Below are 21,347 nucleotides of genomic sequence, written 5' to 3' on the forward strand. Positions count from 1 at the left end.
CTTTAGATTCTTCTGGATCGCCATCATTTCCACATTATAGGTGCTCAGCACAAAGTTCACTGAATGAATGCATCAAATTAAGAAAAGTGAAGATATAGGGTCTAAGAGACTAGCATTTCCCAATCTAACAAGCACACTCTGTGATAGCGACTAAAGGTCTTCAGTTATAATAACTGTGATAGGTTTTTTCACTTCAGAAGTAGATTGAAGGAAGACACTCATAAAAATGACATTGAGAGATGTGTGTGACATTCCTTTGAGTCACTTCTTGTAAATGAATATTCCAGAGAATTTGGTTTAATCAGGAATAAATGCAATTGTTAAATAGCTCTACTTAACCACCATATGAAGCCCATCTCAACATCAAAACGCCAACATCAATCTCCCCTAGGTTTCCAGAAAATGCAGTTCATTAAACAATTATTTAACCTCTACACACAACCCCATCAAATATGATAAATTAGAGGTTCAAACAGATCTTTATTTTTAAAATTAATATACCACCCCCTTTAAACCAGGATTTGTTGCAAAAATAGGGTAATTTGCTGTGCTCATGAAGAAACTTGATAATGTCTCAACATCGTCCAAATGTCTCAGACATGTGCTACCCATCAGACCCAAGAAATGCACGGATGCATCTGTTTCTACTCAGAGCTCCCTTTTACATCTTTATGAAGTGAGCAAAACTGAAAAGTCACAAGGAATAAAAAGATGGTCGTAACATACACACTACTAATCGCTTAATCCTCCCTCTAGTGCCCAGGCTGTCAGGGCCAAGGACGATAACACCAATGTTAACACAGGCTGTCTGCGGGAGCTGTCACTGCCACCTGTGTCCCTGCGTTCTCTTTGCCAATACCAAGGGGATTACACAGAAACAAAGTACAGAGCTGAGTCAAGCTTGTGTCCAACGTGGATCCGGTTTCCCTGTGCATCCATGAGTGCTGATGGATTCAGAATGACAGCATGACATCAGCTGAGATGCAGGGGAGTCTCAGTTCCAAGACAAAGTAACAAGCACTGGGGCCAGAATGACCAATCCAGCCATCCAATCTCCAAATCAGCAGGGCTCACTTAACCAGAGAAGTTCCAGTGCAGCCAAAACCCAACTGGAGAGAGTGTTGGCTGTGAAAACATCTGGGTGCTTAAAACCCAGCACGCTATGGCCACCTAAGGCTATTGGAGCCAAGCAAGCATGTCATTAGCCCAGGACTCCCACAGCTCTGGGTGAAGAATGAGGGAGGACGCAGTGAGGCTATGGGAAGCAGAGGCTGAGGGAGACTCCACAAGTCCTGGGGAGGGTTTGCAAGGTGAGGAAGCAGATGGGGCTGCTGGAGGCCCTAAGCTGATTGAAGAGTTGCACAATCCTTTTTCTGCTTTGGCTGGGGGAGCCTAGTGCAGGTGTGGCACCAAGCCCAGCTCATCCTTATTTAAAGACCATTGTATTTTAAGTTCTGCTTCACCACATCTTCCCGACAACCTCAATTCCAATCCAGCTGGCATGTGAAGAGAAAATAGCGTGGGTCAAGTAACCCAACTTAATCATCAGTGCAGAGACTGGAATCGTCTACCATAGTAGGAGGCTGGCTCTTCAGAGGGAAGCCATGGAAAGGAAAAGCCCTGGCTCTCTCACCTGCCAGCTCTCTGACTTTAGGTGCTTCACCTGAGCCTCACCGGTCTAACCTGAAAAGTGGGAATTACCCCATCTTCCATCCCAGTCTTGTGCCAAGACTGAAGGAGACGATCTGTGTAAACAGCACTTGGCATTGTTCCCAGAGCTCTGTAGCCACTCAAAGCTATGCTAACATCCTCTTGTTGAGCACAGAATTCCAAGATCATGAAAGGGTAAGGGATGGTTGCAAGTGTGTTGGGATCCAAGTGGCTTGTTCTTGACTCTGCAGCTCCTTAGACAATAAGAAGACAACAACAGATATAATGGGCAGAAATACTCTATCAGTGTCTTCCCAGTATGCTCGGATCAATAGAGAGTTGATTTTCTGTGCTTTAGCAGGACAGAGGAGGCCCTGGCTGCAGTCCTTTGTGCCTCACCAGACAATTGAAAAAACAAAGGTTCAGTTTTGGGGTTTCTTGGCCTATCATGGTAAATGCTCAGTACAGATTCTCCAGACAAGTCCCCCTCTCCCCCATTGCCTTATATTAGAGAAAGTCAGGGGCTTGAGGGACAGCAGGGACAGATAGAGTGGGAGAGATGTCATGAGTCATTAATAAAATGGAGTTCACTAAAGTTTACTTCCTATCACCCTAGTCCACTTTTGACACGATGGAGAGTACCTCATGTTAATTTTCCTACCAAACACACTGCATGTGTTTCAAACCTTTTGGACCACTCCAAGCAGGAGCTGATGAAAGGAGGCATCATGCAGAAAGAGAGAGAGAGAGAGAGAGAGAGAGAGGAACCAGCACCTGGAAATCAGATAGGAGCACCAGGTGGCCTTTGAACCTGTGCTAAATTGGCACAGAACCTGGACTGGGTTCAGATTCTGAGCTGACCACAAACCAGTTTCACCTTTCTACAGAATTGGACACTCAGTGACCTCCCTGACCTCATCTCTTAATGCTCTCTTCTGGCTCACACAACCCAGGGCCACAGTGGCCTCTTGATGTTCCTTATAAACACATGTGCTCCAAACTTGGGGCCTTTATACATACTGTTTCCTGTGCTTGGCATCCTCTTCCCCAGATAACTACAAGGCTTATTCTTCATCTAACCCGGGTCTCTGCCTATATGTCACTTACTGGAAAGAATGTTTCCAGCTGCTACATCTTGTACAGCATCATCAGACTTGTCCTTCCTCCCATCCCATCCCATCCCATCCCATCCCATCATCACTGCCACACCTTATACCTGCTTTACTTTCCTTCCTAGTGCTTGCCACCTCCTCCATATTATGTATTTGCTCATGTTTTGTTAAGTGACTTGTCATGTTTTGTCATGGCAGCAGAGTTCTTGCTTGTTTTTTGTTGTTGTTTTTTGTGGTACTGGAGTTTGAACTTAGGCCCTACACCTTGAGCCACTCCACCAGTCTTTTTTTCTGATGGGTTTTTTTTTTTAGAGGTCGGAAAGATTTTATTTGTAGAGAATTTAGTTGGAGAAAAGAGAAGAGAAAGACTACATATTGGAGAATGCAGGGGGATCCGGAAACCGGTGATCCCCTGTGATGGGTTTTTTTGAGATAGGGTCTCACAAACTGTTTGCCTGGGCTGGCTTTGAACTGTGGTCTTCCTGATCTCTGCCTCTTGAGTAGCTAGGATTACAGATGTGAGCCACCAGTGCCCAACACTTGTTTTGTTTATTGCTGTAACCTTAGTTACTACATTCATGCTTGGTATTCAGTAGGTGTTCAATAAATACTTGCTAAATGAACAAAAGACTATTATTCCTCATATACCAGGAAACAAGAGCTGTAAAGGACTTTATAAAATATCTGGTTTTGCCCTTCTGTTTTGTACATAAGGAAACTGAGTCAGCCCAAAAGAAACAACTTATCCAAGAGCCCACACCTAACAACATAGGAAACAAAAATAGAAAAGGAATGGTTCAGACAAGAAAGGGAAAAAAAGAAGAAAAAATGACAGAAAGGAAAAGGAGAGAAAAGAGAGCATTCATGCCAATTTTATTGACTGAACAGGAGATTCTGGAATCCAAACAAGTTTTAAATATGGCTAAATTAGCGCTTAGTGTCTATCAGTACTTTGCAAAGTTCCATCTTTTGCAAGCAGACAAACAAAATGGGCCCCGAGAGGCACAGTTCATTCATCACTGTGGTACATGGGATATTCTAACCACTGAGGTTTATCTGAAGAACAGTTATTGTTTTGGTTCAAATCTCCACCTGCAGAAGAGCTCCATGCACCCTAGGAGAAAGGGAAAGGGGCCGGAAAGAAATAGTTACTGAATTAGGAGCCCTGCCAGGGGCTTTCAAGTATCTCAGTTAATTTTCATAACTTCCCTGCAGCCACTTTGCAGATGAGAAAACTAAGTCTCAGAGGAGTTAAGTGAACAGCTCAAAATCCCCCAAATCCCATAGCTAATCAGCAGCAGAGCCAGCACACTCAGGTCAGCCAACTCCAAATTTCCAGCTCTTTTCTCTACACAGGACCTCTCTTATTTTCAAGGACCTTCTGGGAAGAAAACTCCTCCATTCTTATCTGACCTGGGGTTCTTATACCCACTCTGGGGAGAGCTTGGATGGAGACTTGGCCAGCAGTGTCTTGTTTACATGTCTCAGTTTTACACAATGAAAAGACTCCCAGCACTCATTAGACTCGCAAAGCCCTCAGGTGTGGCAACACAGAATACCGTACTGCCTCTGGGTTTCTCCCAAAGTTTTGCCTTAATACATATAAGATCCAAGTGCAAACCGTGTGCTTGCATGCTTTCTTAGCTCTGGAGTGGCCCACCCTCCCAGTGTGCCTGGAAATGGGAGATAGGGAGAATATGAAGGTGTAGGATTTTCAGTCTCCAGACCAGGAAAATTGGAAAAGTTGGTCACCCACACATTATCCCCACTTCCAACCACACTGTCCTCTTAACTACCCTTTATGTAGAAATTGTGAGGCTAAGTTTGCCCTTATGTAACCTACAACTGTCTTTTGTCCAACTGTTGATTCCAACTCAGTCTTAGTCTTTTTTCCATGTCTATAACAAAACACCTGAGGCTTGGTACTTCATAAAGAAAAGAGATTTATTTACCTCACAGTTTTGGAGGCTGAAAACCCAAGATAGGGCAGTCTTATGTGGTTGGCATCATGCCACAGGATCACATGGAGAATAGGTCACATGGTGAGACAGGAAGTCACAGAGAGTGGCTGTCTTCTTGTTCTTTTATAACCTCCCCTCTCCCTAGAACTAACTAGGGTCCCAGGAGAACTTCATTAATCCCTTTTGAAAGTAGTGTCCCTGGTGACCCAATTACCTCTCACTAGGCCCCAGCTTTTTTTTTTTTTTTCCTTCATATGATATTATACCAAATTATATGTTTTGGTCTTTGTTTTATTCTTTTTTTTTTTTGGTTTATTTATTCATTTATTCATATGTGCATACATTGTGTGTGCCATCTCTCCCCCCTGCCCTCTGCCCCCTCTCTCTCCTTCACAACCCCCCTCACTTCCAGGCAGAACCTTTTCTGCCTTCTTCCCCAAATTTGTTGAAGAGAACATAAGCAATGATAAGAAAGACATAGCAGTTTTGCTAGTTTAAAATAAAGATAGCTATACAGAGAGATTCCTAACATTGCTTCCATGCACATGTGTATTACAATCCAAATTGGTTCATCTCTACCAGACCTCTTTTTATTCCTCCTGTATGTGTTCTCCCCTTAGCATGTGACCCATGTCCAATAATATTACTGCATTTGTTTTAGGTCTAAAGTCTGCATATGAGGGAGAACATACAATTTTTTCACCTTCTGAGCCTGGCTAACTTTACTTAAGATGATGTTCTCCAGTTCCATCCATTTATCTGCAAATGACAAAATTTCATTCTTCTTTGTTCCTGAGTAAAATTTCATTGTGTATAAATACCACATTTTCTTAATCCATTCATCAGTAGTGGGGCATCTTAGCTGTTTCCATAACTTGGCTATTGTGAATAACACTGCAATAAAAATGGGTGTGCAGGTGCCTCTGGAGTAATCTGAGTCATATACCTTAGGGTATATCCCCAGGAGTGGGATTGCTAGATCATATGGCAGATCAATGTTTCATTTTTTTAAGAAGCCTCCATATTTTTTTCCAAAGTGGTTGAACCAGCTTTCATTCCTGCCAGCAGTATATAAGGGTTCCTTCCCCCACCTCACATCCTCACCAACATTTGTTGGTGGTGATGTTTTTGATGACAGCTATTCTAACAGGAGTGAGGTGGAATTTTATTGTGGTTTTGATCTGCATTTCCTTTATGGCCAAGGATGGTGAGCATTTTGTCATGTGTTTTTTGGCCATTTGAATTTCTTCCTTTGAAAAAGTTCTGTTTAGTTCAGTTGCCCTCTTCTTTATTGGTTCATTGATTTTAGGAGAGTTTAGTTCTTAAGTTCCCTATAAATTCTGGTTATCAGTCCTTTGATGTGTGGCTAGCAAATATTTTCTCCCGCTCTGTGGGTGTTCTGTTCAGTTTAGAGACCATTTCTTTTGTTGTGCAGAAGCTTTTTAATTTCATGTGGTCCCATTTGTCCATCCTTTCTCTTTGTTGCTGGGCTGCTCAGGTTCTATTGAAGAAGTCCTTTTCTATACCTGTTAGTTCCAGAGTGTTTCCTGCTCCTTCCTGTACTAACTTTAGAGTTTCAGGTCTGATATTAAGGTCCTTGATCCATTTTGAGTTGATACTAGTACAGGGTGATAGACATGGATCTAGTTTCAGTTTTCTGCAGGCAGATAACCACTTTTCCCAGCAACATTTGTTGAAGAGGCTGTCCATTCTCCATTTATGTTTTTGGGGCCTTTGTAAAAAATAAGTTAGGCATAGCTGAGTGGATTCATATCTGGGTCCTCTATTCTGTTCCACTGGTCTTCATGTCTGTTTTTGTGCCAGTACCATGCTGTTTTTATTGCTATGGCTTTGTAATATAGTTTGAAGTCAGGTACTGTGATACCTCCAGCATTGCTCTTTTTGCTGATTATTTAGGCACCAGCTTTTAAAAGTCCCACCATCTCAACAGAACTACCCTGGAGACCAAGCTTCCAACATGTGAACCATAAAAAGGTTCATTGATAAAAATGTCATCGCTAAAAGACTGATCAAAAGATATTTATTTCATCAATGGTTTTATTTTAGATAATAATCCTGTATTCATGGAGCTCCAGAAGTAAGCACTAATGGACCAGAATCCTTTAGTGCTTCCTCGGAGATTCTGTCAGAGGACTGCATTTTGTCTTTTGCTTTTATGAGACATTAAAGCCACCGTTAGAATTCTAGTGCATTTAATGGGTCAGAAAGAGTGAAGAGGACAATAGTTACTAATGATCTATTGTCCTCAATCTTCTAGAGAAATTTGTTTCAGATCTAAGTACAAGGAGAATCTCTGTCTCCTTGAAAAACCATATTTTCTACAGATTTTTCTTTATGAAAATTGGTATCATATACCTGATCTTGATTCTGTTTTTACTTTGATCAGCAGAAAAATCAGAGTCAAATTTGTTGCTCAATGTTAAATATATATGCATATATATGCATATATATGCATATGATTCTTTTTACCTGTATGTGCACATTGCAACTTTCTGCATCTTTCACATCTTAATTTTATGGAATAGATGATACATTAACATATCATTTGTACATTTCATTATAAGTCTCAGTTTCCTTACAACAACCCCGTGGAGTGGGTTTTGTTTGAAAGATTTAAAATGCATGCTGAAATCTGTCAAAGGTAAGTTTCTAGTTCATCATTGCAATGGTAATTTAATATAAGAAATTGCTAAACAGAGTAATGATTGCTTCACATTCTTCTAACTTATCCCAACATTGTCACCACCTTCTTCTACATGCTACCTGGGAAAAATAGAATTGAATGTCAGCCAACAGTTTTACAGGTCCATTCCTAATCCGCTCTTTGCAAGATCTCAGATAAGAGGGGAAACAGTCATTAAAGGTGACCACTAGACAGCCTCAAGCCACCTGGCTTTACATTCTCAAGCTATCTTAAGGGCATCCTGGTATAGGCAGGTAATGGCTTTGGAGTAGAATCTCAGCCCCAGTATTTGTCACCAGTGTGACCTTGTCTATGTCACCTAAATAATTTGAGTTTCCACTTCCTTATTGATAAAGTAGCAATAAAAATATCCACCATAGTGATTTATCGTGAAGACTAATTGAAATCATGCATAGGAAAGTATCTCCCCAACCCTTGCTCCCACCACCCAGCACACAGTGCCTGGCATTCAGTGAGACCTCAAAAAAAAAAAGAACGAAAGAAAGAAAATATAGCTGTTACTACAAAAAAGTTAATCCTCAAACTGACAGGGTTCACACTGTCCCTGGCAGTGACTGCAAGATTTTATCATAAGCCTCTGGCAGCGTTGCCTAATATAACTTTGGCCACTTTTGCTCATTTGTTAAAGGATACTACACAGACCCAAAGCAGAGGCACCACATTAAAGTGGTTATTATAGGGGGTCACTGGGACTCTTTTTCCCTAGGCAACAATGAAACTGCATTAACAAGCATTCACCAAGGCAAGCCATAGGCAATGAACATTAGAAGTTTGCAAAAAATAATAGACTCTTAAAGAGACACACTGCTCCACAGGCCAGCCTTGGGGATTCTTGTTCTTTGTACATGCTGAGCAGGCTGGAGCCAACACAGGAAAGCAGAAGTGTGCTATACAACACGAGATGTGTTCATCCTCCGGATACCTGAGCTCCAGCGGCTGAGAAGTTGCAGATGTCTCTCAGATTTTGTTAGCTAAGGACATCCTGCTTTGTTCTGTCCCTCTTGCCTCCTGCTCACCTCCTCCCTGTCTCCATTCAACATCCTACCAGACTGAATTTGATACTCTGTGAGCTTCCCCACCCACACATCCTCTTTGAATGCAAGTGTTGGAATTGGTAGAATAAAGGGAACTGATGACAAATTTAGCCCCATTCTTTGGATCAATAAACTCCAACCACCAGAAACAAAGACCAATGAGAAAGACCAATACGATCAAGACTCCCAAATCTCAAGTTGTAAGTGTTCAATGATTCCCAAATGTCCCAGGGGTTGGAAATCCAGAAAGGAAAGGGATGGAGTCAATGAATAGAGTGGCAGAGAGCCTCATGTTGTGTCCTGTGCCTGGTTATGACTTGTATACAAGGCCTGTTCAGGGCACAATTCTCAGAGCTAACTTTTAGAGACCATCTGGTCCCCGATCTGAGATATGAATCCATTGAGAAAAGTTTCACTACCAGACATTAAACCCATCAAAGACCACCCAGATCTCCTTTGGGATAACTATAATGTATAAACTGGTCTTCATTTGTCACATAATATCAATGCAATTCTTCTTTCACATTGAAACTATTTATGTAGTTCATGAATGTCTGCTCCAGTGTTAGGTATTGAATAGAAATTGGGAGGAGGAGAGGTGGCCCAAACAACATATACACATATGGATAAATGCATAAATAATAAAAAAAGAAATTTGGGGTACATTTGGGGCCTTCAAATGAGAGACATGGATCTTATGGTCTAAGTGAGGAGATGGACATTACTAAGCAACTGAAGGAGAAAGGGGACAGTTCTGTGATATGGTGCCTCCCTGGGATACAGGGAGAGAGGGAAGGGATAGCTGAAAATGGTTCACAGTGTCAAGCTGAGAGCACAAAGATGAGGAGGGCTACTTCTTGTAAGGGAGTAGGGACAAAGACATTCCAGAGATAGCAAGCTCATAGCAGGAAGGATCATGATTCACGTGAGAAACCAAAAGAAACCAATGTGACTCCAACACTAGACATGAGGGAGGGCAAGTTGGGGGGGTGAAAGAGGGAAGAGGGTAGGGCAAAGGAAGAGAGAGAGAGAGAGAGTATGTGTGTGTGCTGGACCCATAAATGTACCTTCTCAGATCCTGATGCCACACCTTCTCCCAGACCCTTGATTGTCTACACATGGAGAGTCTTAGACAATACAGCTGCTGGAGCCACCACTTCACCTCTAGCACCACCCCACTGTCCAGGCCACCCTGTGTGTATATGCCAGGTCTCCGCATAGGTTCCAGCATGCCCATGGGTGCCAGACCCAACCCCATTCCCCCCAGGAGGTTCTGCTTTCTCCAACCACTTCCAGACTCCATGTCCAGACTAGATCTGATTTTCCAGGGAATGCATCCATAGGAAAGGGTACAGGAAGAACGAGTATGCTCTCCTACCTGCTTTTCCTTCCTCCAGTAGGTTGTTGGAAACCTGGCAGCTCCTTCTGGCCTGACTAGAGATGCCTGATTGACTGACCACCAGTTGTGTCTGTTTGGAGAGCTGTGTCTAGTCTCACAACCACACCATCATTTCTTATTTTCTTCCTTTTCTCCCCATAACTTACTTCTCTTCTATCTGGCTCTTTGCCCCAGACCTCCAACAAAGCCTGAGCACTTAAGTTTTGCCTTTTTGTTTGGGAGAAACTGTACTCAGAGCATGGTGTGTGTGTGTGTGTGTGTGTGTGTGTGTGTGTGTGTGTGTGTGACTGTGTGTACACTGGGTGTGTCTGGTAAGGGGGAAAAGAAAGGGTAGAGCCATGACAAAGCCACATTTGTGTATTGAAAAGATTGCTTATAATTGCATCTGCGAGTAGAATGGGGATGATACAGGGGATAGCAGTAGTCCACGAGTGAGGTGATGGTAACTGAGTCCTCTTGTTGCCCCTTTAGATGTCCTAAGACAACTGTCACCTCCCTCTGACCTTTCTCTTCTCAGGGTTAAATGCTTTACAACTGCTCAGTTTTCTCAGTGTCTTGTTCACCCTCACCTGGACATAGATCAGTTTGTCAGACGTTTTTACTAAATGTTATAGTTCTATAACATTATATAGTGTCCTCTGAGAAGCTGGCATAGAACCCATGGTCATTCACTCTTTTCCAGGCATGCCTTCCACTACCGTGGCTGAGTACTGGCCACTTTCCCCTTGGCTGAGCGTCACATCTTTGAGCTACACCAAAAGTGAAGCCTGCAGTCCAGGACCACCATGCTTACGCCTTCTGTGAATCATAGCTACTACTGTTTCTGTTGTTTTAACTGAAATGCTGGGCCATGTACTCATTCCAATTAAACTCCATCCTATTGCTTTTGGCCCATTGCCCTAGCCTGTCGCAAGTTTGATAGGGGACAGCGTGGTTAAAAGCAGGGACTCAGAATTAGGACCATCCTGGTTCACATCCTGGCTCTTTGTCTTTTTAAGTATGTGATTAGGGATATTATTTGATTTCTCTTAGCCTAAATTTACCCATTGAAGGACTGAAAATAAAAAAGACTATTGCTCTATTATTCAGTTTCTGTTAAACAATAACAAACAGTCTTAAAATTTCAACAGCTTATAGTTGAAATAAGCTTTAATTTTTGTACTTGTGGGTCTGCAGATCTAGGTTGAACTCAGGTACATTCAGATCAGCTCTACCTGAAGGCCTATGCTGGTACCCTGGCTAAAGGGCTATAGACTGCCTGGAACTTGCTCTTCTTATGCAGATCACAATAGGAAAAGAAGGCAGGTCAGGTGCCTAACACTCACATAAACTCCTGCTTTGTCTGAGGACATTCCATTGCTTTGTCATTTCCTGTCTCTGCCTGCACGGGGCTATTGGGAGGAATGCCTTAGTCATGTCTGTTAGCACAGTGCCTGGCACAGATTAAGAGCACAGCAAATGTTAGCAATCATTGCTGTTTGTCTCAAAGCTGTCATCCAATATACGGTATTCCCCAGATTTGGGTCAGCTGTAGCCACACTTGTTCTTTTAACAAGGCAAAGTCTTTGTCGGTCTATGACTCATTATATCCAGATGCAGGAAAGGTGGTAGATCTCTAATTCCTTCAGGAGTTCAAGGGAACAAACAGTGGGTAAAGAAAAACAACCAACCCTACATAGGTACCATGCCTTCCTTAGGCTTTCATGATATTGGAAACTATTTCTTTCCAGCTGGGACAAAGAGGAAGACTGAAAAACAGGCAAGGAAGAAAAAGGGACTTATGTCCCAGATGAAGTGAGCTTTTGCTCTTTGGCTTGTTTTTGAAGTGGCTTCTGTCTATAAGCTCTCCCAACATACTCATGACAAGAAAGCAGTTTTGAAAACAACCTTATATTCCTATATTTATATATAAAAATAATACCTAATCTCAGCTCATGGGAGGCAGAGGCTGGAGGATCACAAGGTCAAGGCCAGTCTGGGCTACCCTGTCTTAAAACCAAGGGCTGGGGCTATAACTCAGTAATGGAGGACTTACCTAGCATGTGCAAGGTCCTGGGGTAGATTCTCAGAACAATAAAATAATAAAAATATATGAGAAGATGTCTGCTGTCATTAGTCAACAGGAAAACATAAATTAGTATGAAGTACCGCTACATACTCACCAGACTGGCTAACATGAAAAATCACTAATACTACCAAATGAAGATGAGGACAGAAGCAACTGGAATTTTTAATCACATCGCTGTGGGAGTGCAAGTTTACATGGCCACTTTAGAAAACTGTCTGCCAAGAACTCTTAAATCTTAACATACACATATCCTATGATTCCACTCCTAAGCAATTCTACTCCTCAGTATATATCTTACAAAAACACCTACATATGTGCACCAAACAATGTGCAAGGATTTCCAAAAGAGCATTATTCACAGCAACCCTATTAAAAAACAATCTAAATGTCTAACAGTAGGATGAATGTGATACATGCCACAAAAAACATCATGTATATTTTGTTCATATGGTATGAACAAACCCTGCTACATGCAGCAACATGGGTAAGCTTCAAAATATAATGCTGATAAAATAAGCTAGATGGAAAGACGGCATAGCAGATGAGCCATTTATGTGAGGTTGGAGAACAGATAAAGCAAAACCCCTTGCTTTAGTAGAGATAGTAGTTTACCTATGGAGATGAAGGAGGGATGAAGAATGACAGAGGAGGGCACAAGGGCTTGCTCTATCAGAGCAAGCTGAATTGTGTCTCTAAAAATATGTCTGGCCAGAACTAGAGAATGTGGCCTTATTCAGAATAAGGGTCTATGCAGATGTAATCAAGGTAAGACTCTGTATATGAGATCATTTCAGGATCCAATAATGGATGTCCTTAATAGAGACAGAAGAGAAAAGGGCACAAAGAGACTCAGAGTGAAGTCCCCGTGAAAATCTCACATGAAAATGGAGTGGAAACGGAGGTGTCCTCAGACACCACACAGTCATCTGAAGCTGGAAAGGCAGGGGAGGATTCTCCCCAGAGTCCTCAGAAGGCCTGCAGCCCTTCTGAGCTACAATTTGGGCCTCTGGGCTCCAGAACTGGGAGAATATATTTGTGCCAATTTTGCATAAACCTGAAAACCTTGAGAATGTGAAAGGAAAGATAAACTGAGGCAGAAACAGCTGAGCAGAAAGAATAAGCACTTAATGATTTTAGAGGTTCTCTGTGCATCCACACTGCTAAAGCTTGCTAGAATTAGGAAACTGTTTCAATGGGTGTGCTCTTTGCATTTGTAACCAAGTTGACCTTTACAAGTTACATGTTTTTCTAGATGTATGTTATACTTAATGGAAAACTGGTCTGTATTTCTAATACTTGGAGACAGCACCTGTGAACATTGTATTTCTGTGCATGAAGATCTTCTACATATTTTTACATGCATTTTCACCCAAAGGGGATCTCATCATGCCTTCTGCACTTGAGGCTATTTTTTCTTTTAACAGTGTATTTATTGGTAGATGGCTTTCCAATAAATATACTCAGAGGGATTTAAAAGATGGTAAAGTATGCCAGAGTTACACAAATTTCAAAATTTCACATTTTACTCTTTTATATTATTTGAATATCTTTAAAAACAAATTCTCAAGAAGTGCGGAGTTTTTAAAGTAAAAAGGAAAGTAAATCTCACTCCTTGGAGGTAAGTTTTGTTTTGTTTTGTTTGTTTTCTTTTCTTTTCTTTTGGTGGGATTGGGATTGAACTCAGGGCTTCACAACTGGTGGTAATTTTTTTTAAATCTGCATTTCTTTGATTATAAGCAAAATCAAACATATTTTATGCTTTTATTGGCCAATTATATTTTTTCTCTTCACTGTGAATTTCCTATTTATAGCCTTGTCTCTTTGTGTCTATTGAAGTGTTTATTTTTTTCCTGATAGGCTTGTAATGATTCTTTACATATTGAAGATATTAACTCCTGTTTGTTTTGTATGTTGCAAATATTTTTCTCAGTTTTACAATTTGCTTTTCAATTCTGTTTACGATAACTTTTGATGCATAATTTTATATTTATGTAGTTACATATCCAAATTTTTATGGTTTCTGCCTTGAGGTTCTGCCTAAAATAGACCTCCCACATACTCAGATTATATAAATAGTTAACTAAAGTTTCTTTCAATTTTTTTTATCTTCCTGGAATTTCTTTTACTGCACAGTGAGAGTTAACTCAATTTTTTTAAATAAAATTACCCTTAGCATCATTTATTGGATAAACCATATTCTACATTTTTAAAAATTATGCTGTGCTTTTCACATACTAAAAATAGACATATTCTTGCATTTGGGGTTGTTTATTCTATTTCATTGTTCTATCTATTTTAATACAATTTTTGCATGTTTATTTCAATGTAACTTTATAATTTAATGTCTGTTAATATAAGTATCTCCTTCAATTCTTTCCTTTTTAAGATATTTTTATTATTGAGATGAAACTATTCTTTGAGATACATTTTAGAAGTTACAAAAGTAAATCTGCACTTCAGATGCCACGCTATTAAATGTGTAGATTAACTCTGGGGAAAACTGTCATCTTTACGCTGAGCGCAGAGTATTGAGGGACAGAGGTTTGTGGTTGAAGAACAACATCCCTGGAGAATCCTATAGAAGCACAGGTAACATTGCGTTATTAGGTAAGGGCCAGACTGCATTTAGATTTATCTTGGAAGCCATACAAGAACTTTTGAAGAAAATTAATCTCACAGACATGCATGTCCTAATGAAACTAGAGAGACAGACACCAGAGACCAGAGCTGCCTAGGGGTTCCCAGCATAGTCTGGAGGCAAAGGAATGGAAAGACTATAGACTCAGAGCCAGCTGCCTCTTCAGGTGTTAGAGACAGGAGGCTTCTCTGACACTGAAGTGTCCTGCTCATCTGCCAGAAGAAGCTGCTGCCAGCAACAGAAACAGGGCCATTAGGAAGTAACTCCTAAAAGGCAAGAGAAAGGACCAGCTCAGGTTCAAACAGACTGAGCTGGAAAGACAGTGTGACTTGCAAGTGGAATGGACTGAAAGAGATCGTAGGTCTGTAACTTCCTGAAGATGAGGATTACAGCACACACACAATCAGCACACACGGGGCTCTCAATAAATGTTTGTGACCTGACTAAATAAATGGCAGTTTTGACAGGATGTGAGAATGGAAAATCATGTTGTAGAAGAACAAAGATTCAAGAAGCGTGCCTTAAGCCCTGTTGAATACTACATTTACAGGATAGCAAGAAAACTAGAGTCAGAGAAGTAAGCAGATAAAAACAAATACCTCAAACCCACTTTATTCACATGTTTATGACACACAGTTTGGACTAAATGCAGACAAAAATAATAATAAATCCTAAAAATCAAAAGCAATTTCAAAACACAAAAAAATTAATTCCCAAATGTGCTTTCCAAAAGCTCAGTGGATGTGGAGAAGCTCTTAGTCCTGTGTTACTATCAATTATGTTTAAATCATTGTGTGATCTGCTGAGGGTTTCCCTGCCCTTCATTTTGTGAAAATCTGCTTCTCCAAAAAGCAAGGTGAAATTGAATGTGCTTAACTGAAGTGAAATCATGAGATTTGTTGAAAGGTCACATGTCTCTAGTGGAACTTTGGTGGTGTGACGGGACAAATGAATCAAGCATCTGCAATACAGCACTGAACTCTATTCTAAGCATGCGTGATTTTCCTCAATGGCGTCTCCTTAGAAACATACACCCATGGATACCAAGAGCCTACTTGGTTAGCCATTTGGCAGAATGGTTGTGATCATGAGCAAGCACTGCTGAACATCACAGACGTCAACTGACAATTCAGTGAGCAAAAATGCATGACCCCAACGTAACACAATAGTATATTTAGATGATCCTTAAAAACATTTTCAATCATTCTCTTATTAATCTTTGTAACAAATCTGAAGATAGAAAATGCCAAAAGGCTTCCACCAGTAAGGAGTGGTTCTAATTCAGCTAAACTTTGCAGTCTCATTGGGCCATATTGCTTTTTTAAGGATTGGATTTCCGTTCTATACAGAAAACAAGAAAAATGCCCATTTAAATAATGTTCCAGACAATGAAAGGCTAGTCATTGGAATATGGAGGGGAGAGGGAGCTGGGAGGTATAGGCAATTCAGGTGTGTAGTGAGTTTTTAGGAAAGGTGAATGGGCCCTGAGAACAGACAATGGCCTGGGACAAAGTTCTCTGGACTCTAGCTGTGATGTTTGGTTTACTGTGTCCTCCTCTGTGGTAACAGTTCCAACTTCCTTGGTTAATAAAATCACAGGAAGAGGATTGAAGGCAACTACGTTCTTTTTTGGCTGATCTATTGTTCATATAGAGAAAGGAACCTCAGAGCAAAGCCTCTCTCTATGCTTGGGGGAGAGATTGAGGGACAGACAGAGGGACTTTGTTCTGATGCCTCTTCTGGCATTTCAATTTCCTGTAGCTCAAAGTTCACAACATGGAGAATTGTCATACTTCAGGGTAACAATTTTTAGCCCCAACAAGTGACACAGACACTTTTGCTTTGAGGGTCCCTCAGTCCCTTCTGAGACTGAAGAATGAAACCAGTAATGATCAAATACCATTCATTAGGAGCCTGTGATGTTCCACACTGTATAATGCTAGGCTCCTTACAGATATTTTAAATTTCTCATCATTCTCTTCTGTAGATAAGCAGAATGGGACTTATGGAGGAAGTATAACTTACCTAAGGTCAACCTACTAGTAAGGAATGGAATAGGTATGCAAATTCAGGTTTGTCAACACCAAAGCCCTTATTCCCCACCTCAGCCATGCTGTTACAACTGAAGCCAACAGGAATCAAAGAAGAATGTAAAGGGTTGGGATTATTCTAAAAGCCACCACTCTAGATTTTCAAAGAGGGAAAGCTAGCCAGTTTAACATGAGTTCAGAAAATGCCTTTACCATGGTTATATTTTTCCCTTAGTTGTCATGTTGTCCCAAAACAAGAGAACAAAGAGTAAGTCCAAGTTCATAGCAGATAAATTTAGGAGGAAAAAAATTAAATAAAGTATTTTTTGCCCTTCAGCATTGAGCCCCTCTATGGAATTCCATATCATGAAACACTATGGAGTCAAATATCTGGGCTATAGCTTTTAAAGGCGTTTTGGTTGATTTGATAACCAGCAACAATACTGGCTATTGGCTGGGCTCAGATTAGAGAAACCAAATCACATGCTTTAGGTCTTCAGCTGATTTCTATAGAAGCTAAAGAGGTGAGTTTTCTTCTCTTTCCTATTTTTGCATCTGCCATGCAACCCAAGAATCCAGAGGCCCTATGCATCCATCCCCTGTCCTCTAGAGCTCCAGGTCCCTAGTAGGACAAGTATGTCATGTCCAACTCATCTGCATGAGGCAGTGAATCTCAGTCCCCACAGAAATAGACAATCCAGTCATTGAAGGGTTACCTCGTCCAAATCCCTAGCCACAAAGTGAAAACAGAGCAGGGTCTTTGTTTATTGATTTGCCTAGGACCCTCTGACTGGCAAAAGAACTAAAAAACAGCCCAGCACAAAATAAATGTTCGATTTCTTTTATGTAAACAAGATTGAGACCAACTTGGCTGTACAAAGCAATTCTTTGCATGTAAACCAAAAAATAGCTCCCCTGAGGAGGAAGGAACCCAAGCCCCGCTCAACCTCCCTGCTCTCCACCCTTCCCCCGGCCTTTTTCAGTAACCACTGCATTTCTGCCAATGAATGTCCTATTCAGAGTCCCGTGCAGAGTACTGCAGGCGAAGAGCTCACCCCCACCCTGCCACCCTATCCAAAATGTTTTCTGATCAAGATAAAGGATATGGAACCTATGCTGAAAGTCAGTATTATTGCCAATTATCTCCTTTTAAAAAAGGGAAAACGTTTATCCAAAAATCTCAGTCTCCAATTTCTTTCTGTGGGGCTCTGACTAGTTCCCAACTGCTTTTATGTGGGTTTAGAGTGGACTAAGGAGAGACCTAAAAAAAAAAAAAAAAAATCATATTCTTTTTTGTGGAATACCCAGATGATGGACGGTGCTTTGGATGCAAATCCTTTAAATAAGGGGTCTCAAAAACTTAGTTCACCTTTGGGAACCAAGGAAGTTAATCCTAAATCCTTGTTCAATCCTTTTTTGTGCCAAACTCAGTGATTTCAGCAAGACATCTGCCGATTTGGGTCACATGACTGGACTTCATTAGCTAGAATATCTATGGATAGAAACTTTTTAAAGGAAAAGAGGAAACTAATTGAACCTTCACCCAAAATTTAATGCCAACACAAACAGAGATGCTTAAATTTCAGAAGACCTGATTTCCAGTGGAAAAGGGGGCTGTTCCCATTTTCATATAGATCCCATTTTCTTAGTGCATTTGAAATGAAACTGGGATAAGTCTCTTTGGAAAACCTCATCCCCTTAGAGTCCAGTGAGGTCAAGCCATTGAGAATCAAGCATTTGGGGGAGACAGAATATTTGATGCTCTTAGAACTCCAAGGGTTAGGGAAGCATGTGGGCTGAAAGAAATTCCCACATGTGTTGGGGTGCTTAGTGAAAGGGAGGAAAACAGAAGATAGGATTTTTATACCTGATAATTCCCTGATAACCCAAATCCTAGCAGGTAAACACAAATAAGACAAGGACAGCTCACAATTAGCAATGCAGATATAAGAATGCATTCCTGGGCTGGGCATAGTAGCTCCAGTCTATAATCCCAGCTCCTCAGGAGGCAGCGATCCAGAGGATCACAGTTTGAAATCAGCCCGGGCAAACAATTTACCAAGACGCCACCTCAACCAACAGCTGGGCATGGTAGCACATGCCTGTCATCCCAGATCCACAGGAAGCATAAATAGGGGGATCACCATTCAGGCCAGCCTGGGAGAAAATGCAAGACCCTACCCCAAAAATAACTAAAACAAAAAGAGCTGGGGTTGTGGCTTAAGTGATAGAGTGCCTGCCTAGTAAGCACAAGGTCCTGAGTTCAACCTCCAGGACCACCACAAACAAACAAAATGAAAACAAAAAGAATGCAATTGTGGATTTACTCAACAAGCCCATAAAAAATCTTCCTTGAGAACACTTCGATGTATGAACCAAATTCCTTCCTGAATGCTCATGGTTTCATTAATTATTAGGCCACTGAGTGGCCTGGATATATGGGGAGGAAAGGAGAACAGAGGCATACTCTCCTACCTATCCCGCTCAGGGGAGAGCACTTAGGTGTGCAAGAGACAGAGGTAAGGAACAACTGTGTGAAATCTTACAGGTTCACATGGAAATTCCTGTATCGTATCCATCCGGTTCAGCTTTTCTTAGTGAGAATAACCTAACAAAATGAGCAGTAAGAGCCTATCCACAGAAATGTGTGTGGCTCACTTACTGTTCACATAGGGATATTTTTATAGCCTGCCTCATTCCGCAAAGGATTTGAGGTGGAATGACTGTTCATTTTCAAAGGCACAGGCAGACCCCTTCATGATGGCTATCATCTTGACTGGAACTAGAAAATGAGAAAAACTTGGGAGAAAACTAGGGAGTGCTGTGTAAATGGGCCCCACCTACCTGAACATCTCTAGGTGGAAAACACTACAGTGGTTAAGCGTACTCTATGACTATGATATATTATAACAACTTTTATAAATGTCATAATGTACCCCCAGTACAACAATAATATGATAATAAAAATAAAGAGTACTCTATTTAGACATTTCTACCCAAAAACAAATGATCCACTACAAACTGGGGCTTCTGCTCATTCACTGTTGGTATCTGCCTTAACCACAGGCAGCAAAATATCTGTAAGGTCAAGTTCATCCAAGGTTTACCCAAGGAGAATGAGCTGTGGTGCCAGGGGCTTAGAGGAGGGAATGCTGCCAAGGGACATATGGTATCCTCCCATTTCCTGTCAGAAAGCTACAAATCTCTAAGGGAATTGTTAGGAGAAAGGTCAATTTGAATTAGAAAAGTTTCAATTTTAGATTTTTAAAAATAAATTTTATTTTCTAGAGCTGTTTCAGGTCCACAGAAAAATGAGTATAATATACAGGAAGTTTCCATATACCTCCTACTCATACACACCCCACACCCCCCCACCACCAACATCTCACACCAAAGAACACTTGCGATGATTAATGAACCTACATCAACACATCCCAGAATCACGCAAATAATCCATAGATTATATTAGAGTTCTCTCTTGGCCTTGAACATTGTATGGGTTTTAATAAACATATAATGACATATATCTACCATTGTCATATGATACAAAATAATCGCACTGCCCTAAAAATCCTCTGTACTCTGACTACTCAGCTCGCCCTACTTGCTGGCCCCTGGCAACCACTAACATTTTCATTGTCTCCATATTTTCGCTTTTTTCTAGAGCTTCATGTACTTGCAGCCACATAGCCTTTCCATTTCACCTTCTTAGTAGTATTCATTTATGTTTCCCCATCTCTTTTCACGGCTTAATAGATCATTTCTTTTTAGATCTAAATAATATTTCATTATCTTGATATGCCACAGTTTCTTTATCCATTCCCCTACTGAAGAACACGTTGGTGACTTCCAGGTATGGGCAATTATGAAAAATCTCTTCTAGATAACTAGGTGCAGGTTTTTCTGTAGACATAACTCATGTTCAATTCTCAGTTAGTCTTCATCCTCTTTGTGTGAATACCAAGGAGTGTGATTGCTGGATCACATGACTGAGTATGTTTAGTTTTGTAAGAAATTGCCAATATGCTTCCCAAAGTGATTATACTATTTTTGCATTCCCCTCAGGCAGTTAATTGTAGTTAATTGTAGAATTCCAATTATGCTCAGATTTCAGAACTAAGTCAAAGGTACAAGTTCATGGAGAAGATTAAGAATCATTCCTGGTCTCACAGCCTCAATTGCAGCTGCCATGCCCCTACCAGGCAGTAACACAGGCAGAGCAAGAGCTGAGGCTAAAGAGAATAAAGCTGTCCCTAATCCCTTGGCTTTTATATACTTATTGATCTATGAAGCAACCATACCTGTAAGCTAACATTAAAATTAACCACTAACCTTAAAATTGGAATCCCAATGTCAAGTCCAGGCCCAGGTTATGGGAGGAGAGAAAAGACAGTAAGAGGCCCAGAGGCCCACAGAAAGCCACCCTTCCATACTCGAGTATCTTGTTTGCTTGGCATAGCTCCCATTGCATGAGGCATTTGTCATCAGCCATCTGCTTCACGAGTTCTTCTTAGTTTCTGTGGCAGGAAGCGAGGAAATGTGGTCTAGTGTTTCCTGTCTTAGGTTTCTTACTCGGGTGCAAACTTCACGGGTGGCTTTGGGTAGCACATGGAACCTCACTGAAACGTGCACTGACATTTGAGTGAGTCTGCCTTTGCTGGGGTGTTAAAGAAGAATGAAATACACAGCATCACTCTGCAAGATGGTAAAAGCACCAAGCAGCAATGAAG

At 41.0% G+C, this 21,347-nt stretch overlaps 1 protein-coding gene across 1 annotated transcript in view; it reads right to left on the bottom strand.

The window, feature by feature from the left end:
• Bmper (BMP binding endothelial regulator) overlaps nucleotides 1-21,131 on the bottom strand; it is a 347,506-nt gene extending 326,375 nt beyond the window's left edge. Inside the window, exon 1 of the mRNA XM_074065307.1 lies at nucleotides 20,950-21,131. The gene's annotated coding sequence lies outside the window, so the exon portion shown is untranslated. The remainder of the gene's footprint in view (nucleotides 1-20,949) is intronic.
• Between the last annotated feature and the right edge of the window lie 216 nt (nucleotides 21,132-21,347).

Source organism: Castor canadensis, chromosome 2, assembly GCF_047511655.1.
Source record: "Castor canadensis chromosome 2, mCasCan1.hap1v2, whole genome shotgun sequence".
In the NCBI taxonomy this organism is placed as follows: Eukaryota; Metazoa; Chordata; class Mammalia; order Rodentia; family Castoridae; genus Castor; species Castor canadensis.